Source organism: Macrobrachium nipponense, chromosome 24 (assembly GCF_015104395.2).
Source record: "Macrobrachium nipponense isolate FS-2020 chromosome 24, ASM1510439v2, whole genome shotgun sequence".
In the NCBI taxonomy this organism is placed as follows: Eukaryota; Metazoa; Arthropoda; class Malacostraca; order Decapoda; family Palaemonidae; genus Macrobrachium; species Macrobrachium nipponense.
The window spans coordinates 53,192,568-53,210,072 of NC_061091.1; the positions used below are offsets into that span (position 1 = coordinate 53,192,568).

The window sequence follows — 17,505 nt, forward strand, 5'->3', positions numbered from 1 at the left end:
GACTGCGTCCCTACGTCGAAGAACCAAGTTGGCCCACAGGTTAGCAGTCTGATGGGCGAGGTAAGAGATTGCTCTTCCTCCAGACTGGCACAGTCTCCTGAAAGAAGCGTCGTCTTCGAGAGCAGAACTCCCAGAGCCGGCCGCTACTTTGGATATTGTGAGGGACCACAAATCCAACCAGGAAACTGCCCCTGGAATGCTGCCATAGCGGTAGATTCCAGGGCAAGTGCCTCCTGCTGCGAGAACCATAGGTTCTCCGACAGGAGCTGCTGGCAGGGACACACCTGGAGTCAGCCTCGCTAACTCCGGGTTAACCTGTTTCGGCAGTATCGGGTCTTCCGATGGCGACGTAGAATCGCCTCTGCCGCTGTAGAGGAGGAGGAAGCAGCTTAGAGGACCGTCCGGATTTTAGCGAGTCCTCCCGTCCTGAGACGAGATTCTCCACCTGATCCAGGACTGAGTCCGCAAGCTCTGATCGTGGCAACCCCATCATCATTTTGGGCTCCCTCTTGGGACCCCAAAATGACTCGAGCCGGGACGTGGGCTCTGCTGGTGGTAGCGGCGATCCTTCCGCGAGGTCATTATGCAGACGCATCAGCTTAATGACTTCCGCGAAGTTCCTCTGTATCTCGGGCGTCACAGCGTCTTGTGGAGTAGGACCGTCCAGTCCCTCCAGCAAGAGCATATCCCTCGATACTCCTCCTTCAGAAGGAGGAACAGCGACAGACCCCTGACGGTCGCCTCCAACTACTTGCGCGTACGTCCTGGTCGGTCCTAAGACCGTGCCTGAGCCGTACGGCGTCATAGCTGGGTCACGAGCGGCGCACCTCTCGTGATCGCTCCTCGGTACCTCGCTCCTCCCGGTATAGCCCGAGGAGGTTGAAGGTACGGGAGAGGCAGACCTGACGCTCCCCCCTCGCTCGCTGGCAGGACCAGCGTGCGTGGAGGGCTGCTGCTGATCGTCAACCCGCGGTGACGGTCGAGCAGTAGGCCTAGCGTCGCCGCTCGCCTGGGGCGATTGGCTCGGCTGAGAACGTCGAGACCGATCTCTAGCGTCAGGCGAGCTGCCGCTGGTCACCGTCTCCGCCCGGTCCCATCGGGAGCGGCGGACGGGTGACCTGCTAGGCTCCCTTTCGCGTCGAGACCGGCCAGCGTCCTCTCGGCGCGTCAAACCGCTGGTACCAGCCGTGGCTGGTACCGGGGCGGCCGTGGGGACTCCTTCCTCGCCTCAACCCGTTATGGCCGGTCAGCGCCGTCACGTCAGCCCGAGCAGCCAGTTGATCGCTGCGAGAGCGTCCACTGGCCTGGCGAGAGTCGTGTGCACGACTCTCGCCAGTCTTCTGCTCCGCGCCGCTGTCTTGACAGCGAGCAAGCTCGGACGTCAAAACTTTGGCTGGACGGTCCTCTTTGGAAGAGCGTCCACTCGGTGCTTCTCGCGAACGAGAAGCGGCCGAGACGGAACCTGGTTTAGCGGCAGAACCGCTAACACCAGGTGAGGACGCACCAGCCGAGGCTGATGCACCTCTGGTCCCCGACGACTTCTTCTTTGCAGAAGAAGCGACGGGCCCCGTTCCCGAAGGAACAGGAGGACCAGCAGAAGAGCTCCCCAGCTCGCCTGAGCGAGCCGGGCCCTTAGAAGATCCCGAAGGAGTCTTCTTAGGGGGGGAGGAGGCAGCCTTCTTCTTCTTCGGCTGTTTAGCCTTAGAAGTCGAAGGGGAAGGAGAGGCAGCAGACGACGAAGAAGACGATGAAGACGACGACGACACCTTCTTCCTCTTCCTCTTCTTCTTCGCCAGGCTCCGCAGAACAGACGTCAGGTCTTCCATCCAGGAGGGAGCCGGGGCAGTTGCCGAAGCAACAGGGCCCGACTGCACCTGTCCGGAAAGACCTGAGCCTGTGACAGCAACACCAGCAGCAGGAACAACAGGAACAGGTCCGGGAACAGCAGGAACGGCAGGAACATCTGAAAGGGAAAGTGCAGGCCGATCTGAAAGGGAAAGCGTAGCTGGAACGGCAACAGGTACGGCAGGCACGGCAGGTACCACGGGAGAGCCAGGCGTCCTGTCGACAGTCACCGTCATCCGTGGCACTGGCGGCAGGTCCATGGGGTACTCTTGGGGCAGCGGAAGTCCGGGGTCGGCAAAGGAAAAAATCCAGGTGGTGGTGGCACCGTCCTCTTTGGCACGGCAGCAATGGGTTTTTGTACAGCCACCGTGGGTGTCACCGACATTATATGGGGCGTATATACCAGATGTGGTGGCATCTCATACGCTGGTGTCGTTATTGAGGTAGTGGTTGTGGTCACCGCACCATGAGTGGACCCAACCGCCGACCCCGCCAACCGCTGAAGCAACAACCCCTGGATGCTGGGCACTCCCTGCAGTCCCAGCGACTCCCACACCTGTCCCAAGTCGTCCTTCGCTGATGGCACACCTGCGAAGCAACAGTCGGGTTAATTGGAGGGGCTCCCTCGCACTGGGGGGCGACACACCCCCCCCAGAGCGGACGGAAGACCCCGAGTACAGCTGTACGTCGGGTAGCGGCGCCCTCCCCTCCACATCGACGGATCGAGAGAGGAAAAGGACTCCGCTACCCCCCCCGCAGGGGAAGGCGCGAAACGTGGGGGCTGGCCGGGAGGCAGGAAAGAGGACGAAGTGTCCGTCACCAAAGGAGTCACTGGACTTTCCGATGACTTCTTGGCCGGCCTAAGTCTCTTCCTGCCCTCGTACAGCACCCATGCGCTCGGACCAATTCATACAAGTTACACAAGGTTCGTTGCGGGAGCACTCTCGCCCCCGGCAACGAGTACAGAAACCTCGTTGGGGGTTCCCACCATCCAACGAACTGACCTGAAACCCCTCCACATCTACGCCCCTCCAGCCCGGGACACACTCTACGGGCGACTGGAGGGCGCGGAGATATTTCCATTTCTTCCAATTCACTCATTGCAAGATAAATTGAATTGTGAAAAAGTACTTACAATCACTCCTGATTTATACAGAAAGAGAAACAAATACTCAAACTCAAAGCAAACGACAAAGCGGGCAGAGCGATGGCGAACACGTCCTTCCCACACACGGCCGAAAGCAAAAGTGATTTGTTTACCTCCCAGTCGCGCGGCGCGCGACGATCGGACAAGCAGTTAACTACGTTCTCCCCTTGTTCGAAGCTTACGACCGTTCCAGCTGCCGCTAGCTACTTCCTATTGTTAAAGGACCGAGGTTTGTATTACGTATCGGAACAAACAAAGTTTAATGTATACTTACCTGGCAGGTATATATATAGCTATATTCTCTGTTTCCACCTGGACAAGCAGTTAACTACCGTTCTCCCCTTGTTCGAGCTTACGACCGTTCCAGCTGCCGCTAGCTACTTCCTATTGTTAAAGGACCGAGGGTTTGTATTACGTATCGGAACAAACAAAGTTTAATGTATACTTACCTGGCAGGTATATATATAGCTATATTCTCTGTTCCACCTGGCAGAAATGTTCAAAACTCGCGGCAAACGCTAGTAACCTATTAGTAGTTCAGGCAACCACCACCCCGTTACCGTGGCGCTAGCGCTAGGAACCGTTCCCAATTGGGCCAGATTTTCTCTGAACCCTGTCTCCTGAGGGGAGGCGGGTGGGAATTAAATTATATATACCTGCCAGGTAAGTATACATTAAACTTTGTTTTAACATAAAAATGACAATTTGTCCAAAATTGCATTTTTCCTAACTATACAAACCTGAGGTCCTTTTACAATAGGAAGGTACTAGCGGCAGCTGGATAGGTCGTAAGCTTTCGAACAAGGGGTTCGGTAGTTAACTGCTTGCCCGACAGGCGCGCTCGCGCGACTGGGAGGTAAATAAATCACTTTTGCTTTTGGCCCAAGCAAAAACTGCAGAGTGAGGGGTGGCATGAGGTGGGGCTATGTGTAAAAGGACCTCAGGTTTGTTTTTATAGTTAGGAAAAATGCAATTTTGGACAAATTGTCATTTGTTCCGACACGGCATACAAACCTTCGGTCCTTTTACAATAGGAAGACTCACTTCTTGGTGGGAGGAATCTGAGTCTTTTGTGAACAGACTGGTGTTCGCCCAACCTTGGAAGCCTCCCTGGTCGTAAGAGCGAGGGAGGGATCCAAGCCTCTGTCCGATTGATCGGGGTGTGCACCGCAGGATCAATGGTCAGACCTCTGGACCGAGTACTAAGAGAGAGGCAAGCGTATCTCTTCGTACCAGCAATGTAAGAACTTGTTCCTGTACAGGAGCAAATATAAAGTACATGGGTTTGACTCTTGTAGGCATCCACTTCCCCCCCTTGTAGAAGGAAGTGGTGGATATTCTGCTCCTATCCCTAGTGAAAGGGATAGGATGGGGCTCTGTCATATAGCTCACCTGCATCTCGTCCTCATCCAGCGTAGTGACGACCGTGGCCCTCTTCCCACAGGTAGAGGAGTAGGAAAAGACGGGAAGAGGGAGCCAGTCACTCACTCATTCACACATCCATCCACACAGTCACACCAGGACTCGATGCTGTTTCAGCCTGCGAGGGTCTGGGTTAGCTACACAACTTGTTGAGCAGCCACCACGGGTCCCAAGGAAAAGGTATCCAAGGACCTGTGGGCAATATCCCGAACGGTAGAAGGACGTAAAGGTAGTCTGGTTAGACCAGAACCCCTGCCTTCAGGACCTGCGCCACGGAGAAGTTCTTACGAAACGCCAACGAGGGGCCAATACTTCTGACTTCGTGAGCTCTCGGACGGGACGTACGGATGTCGTCACTACCATCAGCCTCATACGCCCTCCTGATGACCTCACGCAGCCAGAATGAAAGAGTGTTCTTGGATACTTCTTTCTTGGTTACCCCGGTGCTAACGAAGAGGCGTCGACACTCAGGCCTGAGGTGTCGAGTTTTCTTCAGATAGCGCCGTAGCGCCCTCACAGGACAAAGCAGCATCTCATCCGCATCATTATCGGTGAAGTCCAATAGAGAGGGAATCGTGAATGACTCGAACCTGTCGTCAGGGATCGACGGTTTCTGAGTCTTCGCAACGAAGTTCGGGACGAAATCGAGCGTCACAGATCCCCATCCCCTGGAGTGTCGTACATCATAGGAAAGACCATGAAGTTCCCCTACTCTCTTCGCCGATGCCAGGGCCAGCAAGAAGAGGGTCTTGAGGGTCAGATCCCTGTCTGACGACTCTCGGAGTGGCTCGAACGGCGTTCGAGTCAAACTCCTAAGGACGAGAGTCACATCCCACGCAGGAGGCCTGAGTTCCCTGGGTGGGCAAGACCTTTCGAAGCTCCTCATAAGCAAGGAGATCTCGAACGAGTTCGAGATGTCCAATCCCCTCAGTTTCAGGACGAGCGCCAAGGCGGCTCTGTATCCTTTGACTGTGGGGACTGAGAGGACTTCTCTCTCGGCGAAGAAAAAAACGAGGAAATCCGCTACCTGCTGAAGAGTGGCTCTGAGAGGAGATAGACCCCGTCTACGACACCAACCACAGAAGACGGCCCACTTCCCTGGTACACAGCTGCAGAGGACTGACGGACGTTTCCAGCCATCTCTGTTGCTGCGCTACAAGAAAAGCCTCTCGTTCGCAAGAGATGGTGGATAACAGCCAGCCGTGAAGACGTAGGGACTGGACTGCTCGGTGGTACCGCTCGACGTGTGGCTGGGCGAGAAGGTTGTGCCAAGGGGGAATCTCTCTCGGTTCTCCTGCGAGAAGAGCCAGCAGGTCCGGATACCAAATGGCCTGTGGCCATTTGGGAGCCACCAGGATCATCCTGAGATTCGGGGTGACCAGTGCTCGACTGATCACCTTGCGAATCAGGCTGAACGGGGGAAAGGCATAGACGAAGAGGTTGTCCCACGGGTGTTGAAGAGCGTCCTCTGCAGCTGCCCATGGGTCCGGCATGGCCGAGAAGAACACCTGGAGCTTCCTGTTGTGCCGGGTGGCGAACAGATCCACAACTGGTCGCCCCCACAGGTCGAAGAGCCTTTCCGCCACGTCCTGGTGTAGAGACCATTCGGTCCCTATCACCTGATCCCGACGGCTGAGCGTGTCTGCTACTACATTCCTCTTCCCTGGAATGTAGCGTGCCGACAGCTCTATTGAGTGTGCTCGGCCCACTCGTGCACCTGCCGAGTCAACTGGTACAACGGGAGAGACACTAGGCCCCCTGTTTGTTGACGTAGGCCACCACCGTGGTGTTGTCGCACATCAACACCACTGAGTGTCCCATCAAGCGGTCCTGGAACTCTTGGAGAGCGAGGAACGCTGCCTTGAGTTCCAGTACATTGATGTGAAGGTGTTTGTCGTTCTCGTCCCACACTCCTGAAGCCAGCAACTCCTCCAGGTGTGCGCCCCATCCCTCGGTCGATGCGTCTGAGAACAGCTGCATGTCCGGGGGGGGAGTGCGCAGAGGCACTCCTCTTAGAGGGTTTCCCTGTCGTCCAGCCACCAGGCTAGGTCCTGCCTCACCTCCGGTGTCAGTGACACTGGAAAGCTTGGGGGATCCGTCGCCTGTGACCCACTCTCCTTTAGTCTCCACTGGAGAGACCGCAGGTGAAGACGCCCGTGAGGGACTAACTTCTCGAGTGACGACAGGTGTCCGATCACGACTTGCCATCGCTGAGCTACCTGTTCCTGCCGAGACAGGAACTGGTTGGCTGCCTCCCTGAATCTGCTGATCCGCGAGTCTGCGGGGAGACTCGCCCTGCTACCGTGTCGATCAGCATACCCAGGGGTCTTCATCCTCTGCTTGGGGGCTCGAGATCGGACTTTTCGAAGTTCACGAACGTCCCAGATCGCGACAGAACTCGAGCAGTCGATCCCTGTCCTGTAGCAACTGCGAGCGGGAGCTCGCCAGGACTAACCAATCGTCGAGATACCTCATCAGACGTATCCCGTGCGAATGGGCCCAAGCAGACACCAGAGTGAACACTCGCGTGAACACCTGTGGGGCGGTTGAGAGACCGAAGCAAAGTGCCCTGAACTGGTACACCGTCCCGTCGAGGATGAAGCGGAGGTACTTTCTGGAGGACTGAATGAATGGGTATTTGGAAATACGCATCCTTCAAGTCCACTGAAAGCATGAAATCGTTCTCCCTGATGGAGTCGAGCACTGAGCGTGCCGTCTCCATCGTGAACCGGGTCTGGCGAACAAACCGGTTCAGAGGAGAGAGATCTATCACCGGGCGCCAGCCTCCCGTAGACTTTTCCACCAGGAAGAGTCGACTGTAAAAGCCCGGTGACTGATCCGTGACGATTTCTACAGCTCTCTTGCTCAGCATGGTCTTGATCTCCTGTCTCAATGCTACGTCCTTCGATGACCCTGGAACGTACGACTGCTGTTGGACCGGGATGGAGGTGAGGGGTGGCCGAGATTCGAAGGGTAATAGATATCCCTCCCGAAGGACATCTACAATCCAGGTCTCGGCGCCGTAGCGCTGCCAAGTTGCCCAATGGCTGGCCAGGCACCCCCCCACTTCCGGCAGCAGGTGAGGGGGAACGCCGTCCCTAGCGTTTCCCCCCTTTCTTCGACTTCTTCCCAGAGCCTCCACGGGAGGAGGAGGGCTGGGAGGAGGGCTGGTTACGGCTCCCCTTGGTAGAAGTCGAAGAAGACAGAGTCTTTCCCCGGGGCTTCGACGCAGCTACCGTCTTGGCCACCGAGGAAGCGCTAGCCGAGCTCTTAGACTTGGCCGCAGTCCGAGGCTGCCCAGAAGCCTTCGAGACTGCCTGGTGAACCAGACGGTCACTGTCGTCAGTGCGCCATCTGTCCACCGCAGCGTCCACCATCTCTCCTGGAAAGAGAGACGTGGAACTCCGTAAAGGTCCGTTGCGAAGTCCCTACGCCGCTTCACGCCCGGCCGCCCTGGAAACCCGAGTAAGGACAGCGTCCCTTCGTCGGAGAACCAGATTGGCCCACAGGTTCACCGTCTGGTGGGCAAGGAAGGAGATGGCTCTTCCTCCAGACTGGCAAATTCTCCTAAAGGCCGAGTCATCTTCGGGAGAAATTCCCCCGGAGTTGGCTGCGACCTTAGATACTGTGAGGGACCACAGATCTAGCCAGGAGACGGCCTGGAAAGCTGCCATGGCGGTAGATTCCAGGCCGAGTGCCTCTTGCTGCGAGAACCATAGGTTCTCGGACAGGAGCTGCTGCAGAGACACACCCGGAGTCAGCCTTGCTAACTCCGGGTTCACCTGTTTGGGCGGCATCGGGTCTTCAGATGGCACGTAAAAACGCCGCTGTCGCAGCAGAGGAGGTGGAAGCAGCTTGCTCGACCTGCCAGACTTGAGCGAACCGTCTTGTCCGGAGACAAGCGATTCAACCTGGTCCAGCACTGAGTCGGCAAGCTCGGAACGCGGCAAACCCACCGTCGGTCTGGGTTCCCTCTTCGGGCCCCAGAACGACTCGAGCCGGGACGTGGGCTCGGATGGTGGGAGCGGCGATCCTTCCGCGAGGTCGTTGTGCTGACGAATCAGCGCAATAACCTCGGCAAAGTTCCTCTGGATCTCAGGAGTGACTGCGTCCTGCGGAGTCGGACCATCCAGTCCCTCAAACAGGAGCATCTCCCGAGACCCTCCTCCCTCGAGGGGAGGAACAGCGACAGACCCCTCTCGGTCTCCTCCAACCACTTGTGCGTACGACCTGGCTGGTCCGAGAACCGTGCCTGGCACGTACGACGACGTGGTGGGATCCTGAGGGGCGCACCCCTCACGATCACTCTCAATACCTCGCCCCTCCCGGTGTAACCCGAGGAGGTTGAAGGTATGGGAGAGGCAGACCTGACGCTCCCTCCTCGCTCGCTGGCAGAACCAGTGGGCTTGGAAGACTGCAGGCGATCGCCAACCCGCGGTGGCGATCGAGCTGCAGACCTAGTCGAGCCGTCTCGCTGTGGAGAACGGCTGGACCGAGAACAGCGGCCCCGGTCTCGTGTGTCAGAGGAGCTGGTGCTGGTCGCCGTACCCGATCGCTCTCTGTGAGAGTGACGGTCAGGCGACCGGCGAGCTCCACTGTCACGGTGAGACCGGTGCGTATCCTCACGGTGCGTCAGTTCGCTGGTACCAGCCGTGGCTGGTGCCGGCGAACGGGGGGACCTCTTCCCAGCCTCAGCCCGTGGCCGGTCATGGACCGTCACGTCCGCCCGGGTAGCCAGCTGCTCGCCGCGAGAGCGAGAGCTGGTCTGGTGAGAGTCGCGTGAGCGGCTGTCACCAGTCTTCCGCTCCGTGCCGTGAACCTGACGCTGAGCGGACTCAGAGGTCTGGTTCTTGGCTGCACGGTCGCTGTTAGGCGACCGTACACTCGGTACCTCTCGCGAACGAGAGGCCGAGACGGACCCTGTTGCCGTGGCCGAACCACTAACAGCAGGTGAGGAAGTGCCGGTGTTAGCCGGCACTCCTCTGGTCCCCGTAGTCTTCTTCCTTGCGGAAGAAGAGACGGGTCCTGCCCCCGAAGGAGCAGGGTGACCAGCGGAAGAACCCCCCGTCTCACCAGAGCGAGACGGGCCCTTAGAAGTTCCCGAAGGAGACTTCTTGGGGGGGGGGGGAGGCGACCTTCTTCTTCTTCGGTGGGGGAGCCTTAGAAGAAGAAGGGGAAGAGGCGGCAGACGACGACGACGACGAAGAAGACGAAGAAGACGATGAAGACGACGACGACACCTTCCTCCTCTTCTTCTTCTTCCTCGTCAACCTCCTCAGGACCGACGTCAAATCTGTCATCCAGAGCGGAGCCGGGGCTGCTGTTGCCGAAGCAACAGGGCCCGGACGCACCTGTCCGAACAGATCAGCATCGGGAGCAGCGGCGCCAGGAACAGGAACAACGTCAGCAGGTGCAGGCATCACAGGAACAGCAGTAGAGACGGCAGGAGCAGGTACAGGAACGGCAGCAGTGGTCAACATCACGTCCGTGAACGGCGGCTGGGCAGGTACGGCAGGTACGGCAGGCTGTGCAGGCGGTCCAGATGGACGGACCAGCGGCACAGACATCCTTGGTACTGGTGGGAGGTCCAGGGGCGAGCTCTTCGGGCACACGAAGTCCGGTCGCGGCAACACGGCAAACCCAGGTGGCGGCATCACACTCCCCCGAGGTACGGCGACTGGCCCCTGCACCGATGTAGTAGGTGTTACAGAGACCGCGTGCGGGGTGTACACCAGGTGAGGAGGTGAAGCGTAGCCAGGTGTTGTAAGGGTCGTGGTGGTGGTCGTAACCATCGCATGGGTGACCGCCACGGAGCCAGCGAGATGGTAGAGCAGCCCCTGGACACTCGGTACGCCCTGCAGCCCCAACGATGCCCACACCTGTCCGAGGTCGTCCTTCGCGGCAACCGCACCTGAGGAAGCAAAAGTCGGGTGATTAGCAGGATCCTCTACCCGCTCGCAAAAGCGAAAGCGAAACGAACGGATAGAGGACCCAGAGTACAACTCGACGTCAGGGTATCTAGCGCCCTCCTCCACACTCGACAAGTCAGGTGAGGAGAAGGACCTAGAAACCCCCCCCGAAGGGGAAGGCGCCAAACGTGGAAGCTGAGCGGGCGGCAGGAAAGAAGACGAAGTGTCCGTAACCAAAGGAGTCGCGGGAGAGCTTTCCGACGACTCCTTTGCAGGCCTTCGCTTCTTCCTGCCCTCATACAAAGTCCACTGCGCCTCCGACCAATTATTACAAACTTCACAGGGCTCGGCTCGGGTGCATTCGCGCCCCCGACACCGAGCGCACAAAATATGAGGGTCAATCTCCGGGAATGAGCGGAACTTTCCGCATTTACGCCCTTCGGTACCCGGGCATAGTCTCCGTGGGGTAGCGAGGCGAGGAGATTCCATCATTGACCAATAATTCACAATTAATTAGATAAAGAGAAATGATTGTACTTACAATGATTCTTTCATACACAAACACAACCATATACTCAAGGAAAGCAAACGACGAGAAGCGGGCAGAGAGCGTCGAACACACACGTCTACTCGCTGTGAGGCCGAAAGCAAAAGTGGTTTATTTACCTCCCAGTCGCGCGCGCGCGCCTGTCGGACAAGCAGTTAACTACTGAACCCCTTGTTCGAAAGCTTACGACCTATCCAGCTGCCGCTAGTACCTTCCTATTGTAAAAGGACCTCAGGTTTGTATGCCGTGTCGGAACAAACTTCATTTTAATGTATGACACTTACCTGGCAGGTATATATATAGCTGATTGACACATTTGGAGGTGGGTCAAAGACAGCAACATTATTAGAGTATAAAAATATTATTAAAATATTATTAAAACTCTAGGTTCCTTACCTGCTAAGGTAGCTGACTTCATAGGTCCTGCCTCTAAGCCTGCTTAAACCTTAGTAGCTCTCAACAAGGAAGTGTCCTGTATGTTGAAGAAGCTAAGACTGGAACTGACAACTGGACGTGACCAATGTGTTGACAGAACCGTACAGCCCTCTTATGCCACGGCATTCAAGCTAGTAATAGATCATTTACCTGAACTACACACACACCATCACCGGATAATACTAACAAGACTGATAAAAGTACCGCACACTTTTCTCAGACGACCAAAAACACAAACACCATCACCTAATAAAATCAACTAGCTTAAAAGAAGGTTATGGGGTAGTAACTCCTTTGCCCAATACTGTACCAGAGGACACGTATGGACCTAGCGTCTGACAATTATCAAAGGTTGTCTGAACATCTCTAAGATAATGAGACGCAAATATTGAATTAGTTCTCCAATATGTGGATTCAATAATTTCCTTGAGGGCTAAATTCTTTTTAAAAGCTAATGAAGTCGCAACTGCCCTGACTTCATGAGCCTTCACTTTCAAAATACCAAAGCTCTGCTCTTGACACAACATATGAGCTTCTCTAATTAACTCTCTCATGAAGAAGGCTAGAGCGTTCTTCGTCATGGGTCTACTGGGGTCTTTAACTGAACACCACAGAGCATCAGAATTCCCTCTGATATCTCTTGTTCTTTCCATATAAAACCGCAACGCTCTCACTGGGCAGAGAACTCTTTCTTGCTCGTGACCCACTAACTCAGACAGACCCAAAACTTCAAAGGATCTTGGCCAAGGATTAGCTGGATTCTCATTCTTGGCCAAGAAACCTTCTTGGAATGAACACACTGCGTTGCCATGTCTCCATCCCACCTTCTTCGATATGGCCTGAAGCTCACTAGCTCTTTTAGCAGTTGCCAAAGCTACTAAAAAGATAGTTTTCTTAGCAACATCTCTCAGAGAGGATTTCTCTAAAGGCTCGAATTTGCTAGAAGTTAAATACTTCAAGACCACATCGAGGTTCCAAGCAGGTGGCCTGCATTGTGGTTGTTTCTTCGTACCAAATGACCTAATCAGATCTCTAAGGTCTAAGTTATTCGAGATGTCTAGATCTCTGTCTAAACACTGAGGTTAGCATACTCTTATAACCTTTGATTGTCGAAACTGACAAGCCCAATTCCTTCCTCAAGTATAGAAGGAAATCTGCGATTTGGGTCACAGAGGTACTGGATGAAGACACTTTCCTGTTCTTACACCACTTCCGGAAATTCTCCCACTTCGACTGATATACTGTGATTGTGGAGGTTCTTCTGGCTCTAGCCACTGCACTGGCCACCTCTCTAGAATATCCCCTCGCTCTGACAAGACGTTCGATAGTCTGAACGCAGTCAGACCCAGAGCGAGGGTATTCTTGTGAAACCTGTCGAAGTGGGGTTGTCTGAGTAAATCTACTCTTAGAGGAAGAGTCCTTGGCGTATCTACTGTCCATTCCAGTACCTCTGTGAACCAACTTTGGGCCGGCCAAAACGGGGCTATTAAGGTCATCCTCGTTCCTTGGCTCTCCCTGAACTTCTTCATCACTCCCTTCCCCAGTACCTTGAACGGAGGGGAAAAGCGTACAGATCTAAGTTTGACCAATCCATCAGGAATGCGTCGACCGCCACTGCTTCCTGGTCTGGAACCGGAGAGCAATAGGTTGGTAACCTTTTTGTTCTGGCTGTCGCAAACAGATCTACTACCGGACGGCCCCACAACTTCCACAGGCTCTGGCAAACCTCCATGTGCAACGTCCACTCCGTCGAGAGAAGTTGTTCTCTTCTGCTCAACAGGTCCGCACTCACATTTTTCTCTCCTTGTATAAACCTGGTGAGTAGCACGACCCTTTCCTCTTCCGCCCAAAGCAGAACTTCCTTTGCCAGATTGTAAAGGGGAAAAGAATGAGTTCCTCCTTGTTTGCGGATGTATGCCAGAGCCGTGGTGTTGTCCGAGTTGATCTGCACTGTCTTGTCTCGAATCAACTCTCTGAAGTGCTTCAAGGCCAAGAAAATTGCCATCAGTTCCTTCCTGTTTATGTGCCACTTTGTTTCTTTCTTGCTCCAAAGTCCCGACACCTCTTGAGGGCCTAATGTCGCTCCCCAACCCGCGTCCGACGCGTCGGAAAACAAGACGAGGTCTGGGCTCTTCTGCTGAAGCGACATCCCTCTTGCTAACCTGCCTGGAGTTAGCCACCACTTTAATTCCTCCTTTACTTCTTGAAACTGGCAGGAATTAGAAACTGGAAGGAATCCGGTTGCAATTTTCTTGGCCATGAATCCTTCAGGAAAAACTGTAGAGGTCTCATGTGCAGTCTTCCTAAAGAAATGAACCTCTCTAGCGAAGAGAGTGTGCCCAGTAGACTCATCCACTCTCTTGCTGAGCATCGGTCCTTCTTTAGAAAGTCCTGCACCTTCCGAATGCATTGGGCTTGCCTTTCGGGGGACGGAAAAGCCCGAAAAGTCACTGACGATATCTGAATCCCCAAATAAACTATTTGTTGTTGGGGATCCATTGAGACTTTCCCATGTTTACTACCAGACCTAGGTCTTTTGCTAAGTTCAATGTTTGATTCAAGTCCTCCAGACATTGACTTCTTGATTGGGATCTTATCAACCAGTCGTCCAGATAAAAAGACACTCTGATCCCTCTTAAATGTAACCATCTCGCCACATTGGACATCATCCTCGTGAACACTTGAGAGGCTGTGCAAAGGCCGAAGCACAGGGCCTTGAACTGAAAGACCCTGTCCTGAATCACAAACCTTAAATACTTCCTGCTTCCTGGATGAATCGGAATATGAAAGTATGCGTCTTGTAAGTCCAGGGTCACCATCCAGTCCCCTGGACGTACCGCTGCCAGTACTGAATCGTTCGTCTCCATAGTGAACTTGGTCTTTTCTACGAAAAGATTCAGTTGACTTACGTCCAGAACTGGCCTCCAACCTCCCGAGGACTTTGCAACCAGGAACAAACGGTTGTAAAATCCCGGAGATTCGTGATCCAGAACAGGCTCTATGGCTCCTTTCTCTAGCATGGAAGCTACTTGCTCCCACAGAGCCGCTTTCTTCACTAAATCGTTGTAATTTGCCCCGAGGGCTCTCGGAGATGTTGCGAGAGGAGGTCTCTTCAAGAAAGGAATCTTGTACCCTTCCCGAGCTACGTTGACAGCCCAGGGATCTGCCTTCATGTTCTGCCAAACTTCCCAAAAACCTTGAAGTCTGGCTCCCACTGTCGTCTGGAGGACTGAATTCTCATTCCTTAGAGGTGGTCTTGGCTCCTCTTTTAGTGGGTACTCTCTTACCCCTAAAGGCGGGTCGAGCGAATGTTCTTCCTCGAAAGGGCTGTTGCGAAGGCCTAGTTTCCTTTGGAGGTTTTTCTTAACCAACTGGATGGTAAGAACTTCTTAACTGAAGACGAGAGAAGATCTTGAGTGGCCTCTGAGAAAGAGAGAGCTATATCCCTAATCACCTCTGAAGGAAACAGCTGTTTCGAAAGGGGAGAGAACAGCAACTCTGATTTCTGAGAGTTAGAAACTCCTTTTGAAGCGAAAGAACACAACAGCGATCTCTTCTTTAGTACTCCTGCTGTGAACAACGAAGCCAGTTCATTCGTTCCGTCTCTCAGAGCCTTGTTCATGCAGGACATAATGCTCTTAGCTGTTTCTAAATCCTGCGAATCCTCTTCTTCTAGGGAGTTCGCCAGTGCTCCCAAAGACCAATCCAGGAAATTGAAGACTTCGAAAGTCCTAAAAATCCCTTTAAAAAGATGGTCAAACACTGAAGACATCCACCAGACCTTAGCAGACTGTAACGCCTGTCTGCGTGAGCTGTCTACTATACTGGAGAAGTCCCCCTGGGAGGAGGCAGGTACTCCCAGGCCTAGACTTTCTCCAGTAGCGTACCATACTCCTGACTTCGATGCTAACTTAGCTGGTGGAAAAACAAAAGAGTATTTTCCCGCTTCTTTCTTATCCTTCATCCAGTCATTCACACGTTGAAGGGCCTTCTTCGCCGAAATTGACAGAGTCATCTTAAGGAAAGAGGACTTCTTTGGAGTCCTAGTCTTGGAAAACTGTGATAAGGGAGATAACGGAGCTGTCGGTTTAAATTCCCCTTCAAAAATAGAAATAAGACGTGAAGTCAGAACCTTATAATCTGAAGAAGGTTCCGTATTCTTTTCCTCAATTAATTCCAATTCCTCTTCTGCTGAAGAAATGTCTTGTAAATCATTGTCGTGTTGACGCTTCGTTGACGGAATAGCGTCCTGCCGCCTGCGTCCTGCGGCTAACGAGGAATCGGCGTCCTGCCGCCTCTCGATGTCCTGCCGCCTGCGTCCTGCGTCCATCGTAGACACGCCTGCGTCTTGCGTCCACAATTGGTCCCGAGTCCTGACGTTTGCGTCCTGCTTCTTCCGAAACCATTTTCTTCTTCCTGTGTTCTGCGTCCTGCATAACCAAGCGATTGCCTGTCCTCGTAGCGCCAGTGCGCCCTGAGTCCTCGGCGAACGCGTCCTTGTCTTCCCTTTTAGAAGACTTAACGGGAAGGAAATCGTCCTTCCGCCTCGAAGATGCTTGCCCAGGCGCATCCCAAGACTTCACAAGAACTGCCAGCTTGGACTGCATTTCCCTTAAGAAACCCTTCGTACTATCTTCCTGAATGGTAGAGGACGAAGGAGGAGGATTACGAGCGGGACTGCGACCTAACGGAGAGCGATCTTGTACTCTACCCGACGGAGAAAGACGAGGGGAAGATACACAAGAAGATGGAGGAGAGTCTCTCATCGAAATCCAAGGCCGAGAAGGACGTATAGCGCCAGTGCGCCCTGAGTCCTCTTTAGCACGAAAAATCCTTTTCCTCTTGATCGGAACTGCGTCCCCGTCTTCCGAGGAGGACAAACACCATCAGGACTACTCCAAGTCCACCGATCTTGAGCATGTCTCTCGAGAGCAGTTGATGTCCTGAAAGTCCTCTTGAGGGGTCGAGACACAACTGCATACCGACGTTCCCGCTCGGAAGTCGAACCATCCGAGGACGCACACTTCCCAGTTACGCCTTTTCTGCGGCGAACTGCAACAGCCTGGGAACTTGCAACAGGACTGTTCGAAGGGACGCCTGACCGCGACAAAACCTCTCTCGCCTCCCTTCGACTGTCGACATGCCTTCTCCCTTGGGTCTGGGAGCTTGACAGAGGTCTAGGTCTAGGAGCACGAGAGAGACGATCAGACGCCCCCTCCACTACACTTTCACTGACATCAAAAGCACTAACTTTATCTGTAAGTCGCTGTATCTGGTCGCCCATGGACGCAAGGGCAGCAAACACCTTCACAATATGTGTATCGTTCGCCTCCTCCGATACAGCAGCGGGCGCAGGAGATACCTGGGGAGAAGGAACTACCAATTCTACGTTAGAAGGAGCTGGAGAGGAAATACATTCACTCCTTTTACTAGAAGAATTCGACTTCTCACTACGAGAAACAGATCTCCTTATACGATCTTTCTCAAGCCTCTCAACATATTTCATAAATATCTTCCATTCCTTCTCTGATAAATTCTCACATTCAAAGCACCTATTCTCCCAAGTACACACATTCTCTCTACACTTCTTACAAATGGTATGAGGGTCGACCGAAGCTTTCGGCAACCTTATCTTACACCCCTCTTTTACACACACTCTAAACATACTCCCAGTATCAGACATCTTTAAAGAACAATCCAAAGCGAATGCCAAGCTAACGTTTCCGAGTACAATACCAAAGATCCATGAAAAGTCAGCAACGAGAATGAAAATCCTAGCAGGGAACCACCAACAATGTTGCCGGTTCGGCTGGCAGAGAAAATCTGGCCCAATTGGGAACGGTTCTTAGCGCTAGCGCCACGGTAACGGGGTGGTGGTTGCCTGAACTACTAATAGGTTACTAGTGTTTGCCGCGAGTTTTGAAAATTTCTGCCAGGTGGAACAGAGAATATAGCTATATATATACCTGCCAGGTAAGTGTCATACATTAAAATCCACAAAATGCAGCGAAGGACTGTGCAATGATAATACTACAATTTCCCTCATTTTGGATTAAAGATTCTACCTGTTCATTTCCACTTCTCACTCTATGCAGGGAATTTGAACTATAAGAAACTTTACTCATTCAAGGGCTTCGTTTCTTCTAAAATGTTACACAAAATTCGTGCATATGTCAGAAATTTTCTTGCAACAAAAATGT

At 53.6% G+C, this 17,505-nt stretch overlaps 1 protein-coding gene across 4 annotated transcripts in view; it reads right to left on the minus strand.

The window, feature by feature from the left end:
• LOC135205633 (wings apart-like protein homolog) overlaps window positions 1–17,505 on the minus strand; it is a 115,146-nt gene that overhangs the window by 37,916 nt on the left and 59,725 nt on the right. The gene's annotated exons all lie outside the window — the stretch shown is intronic.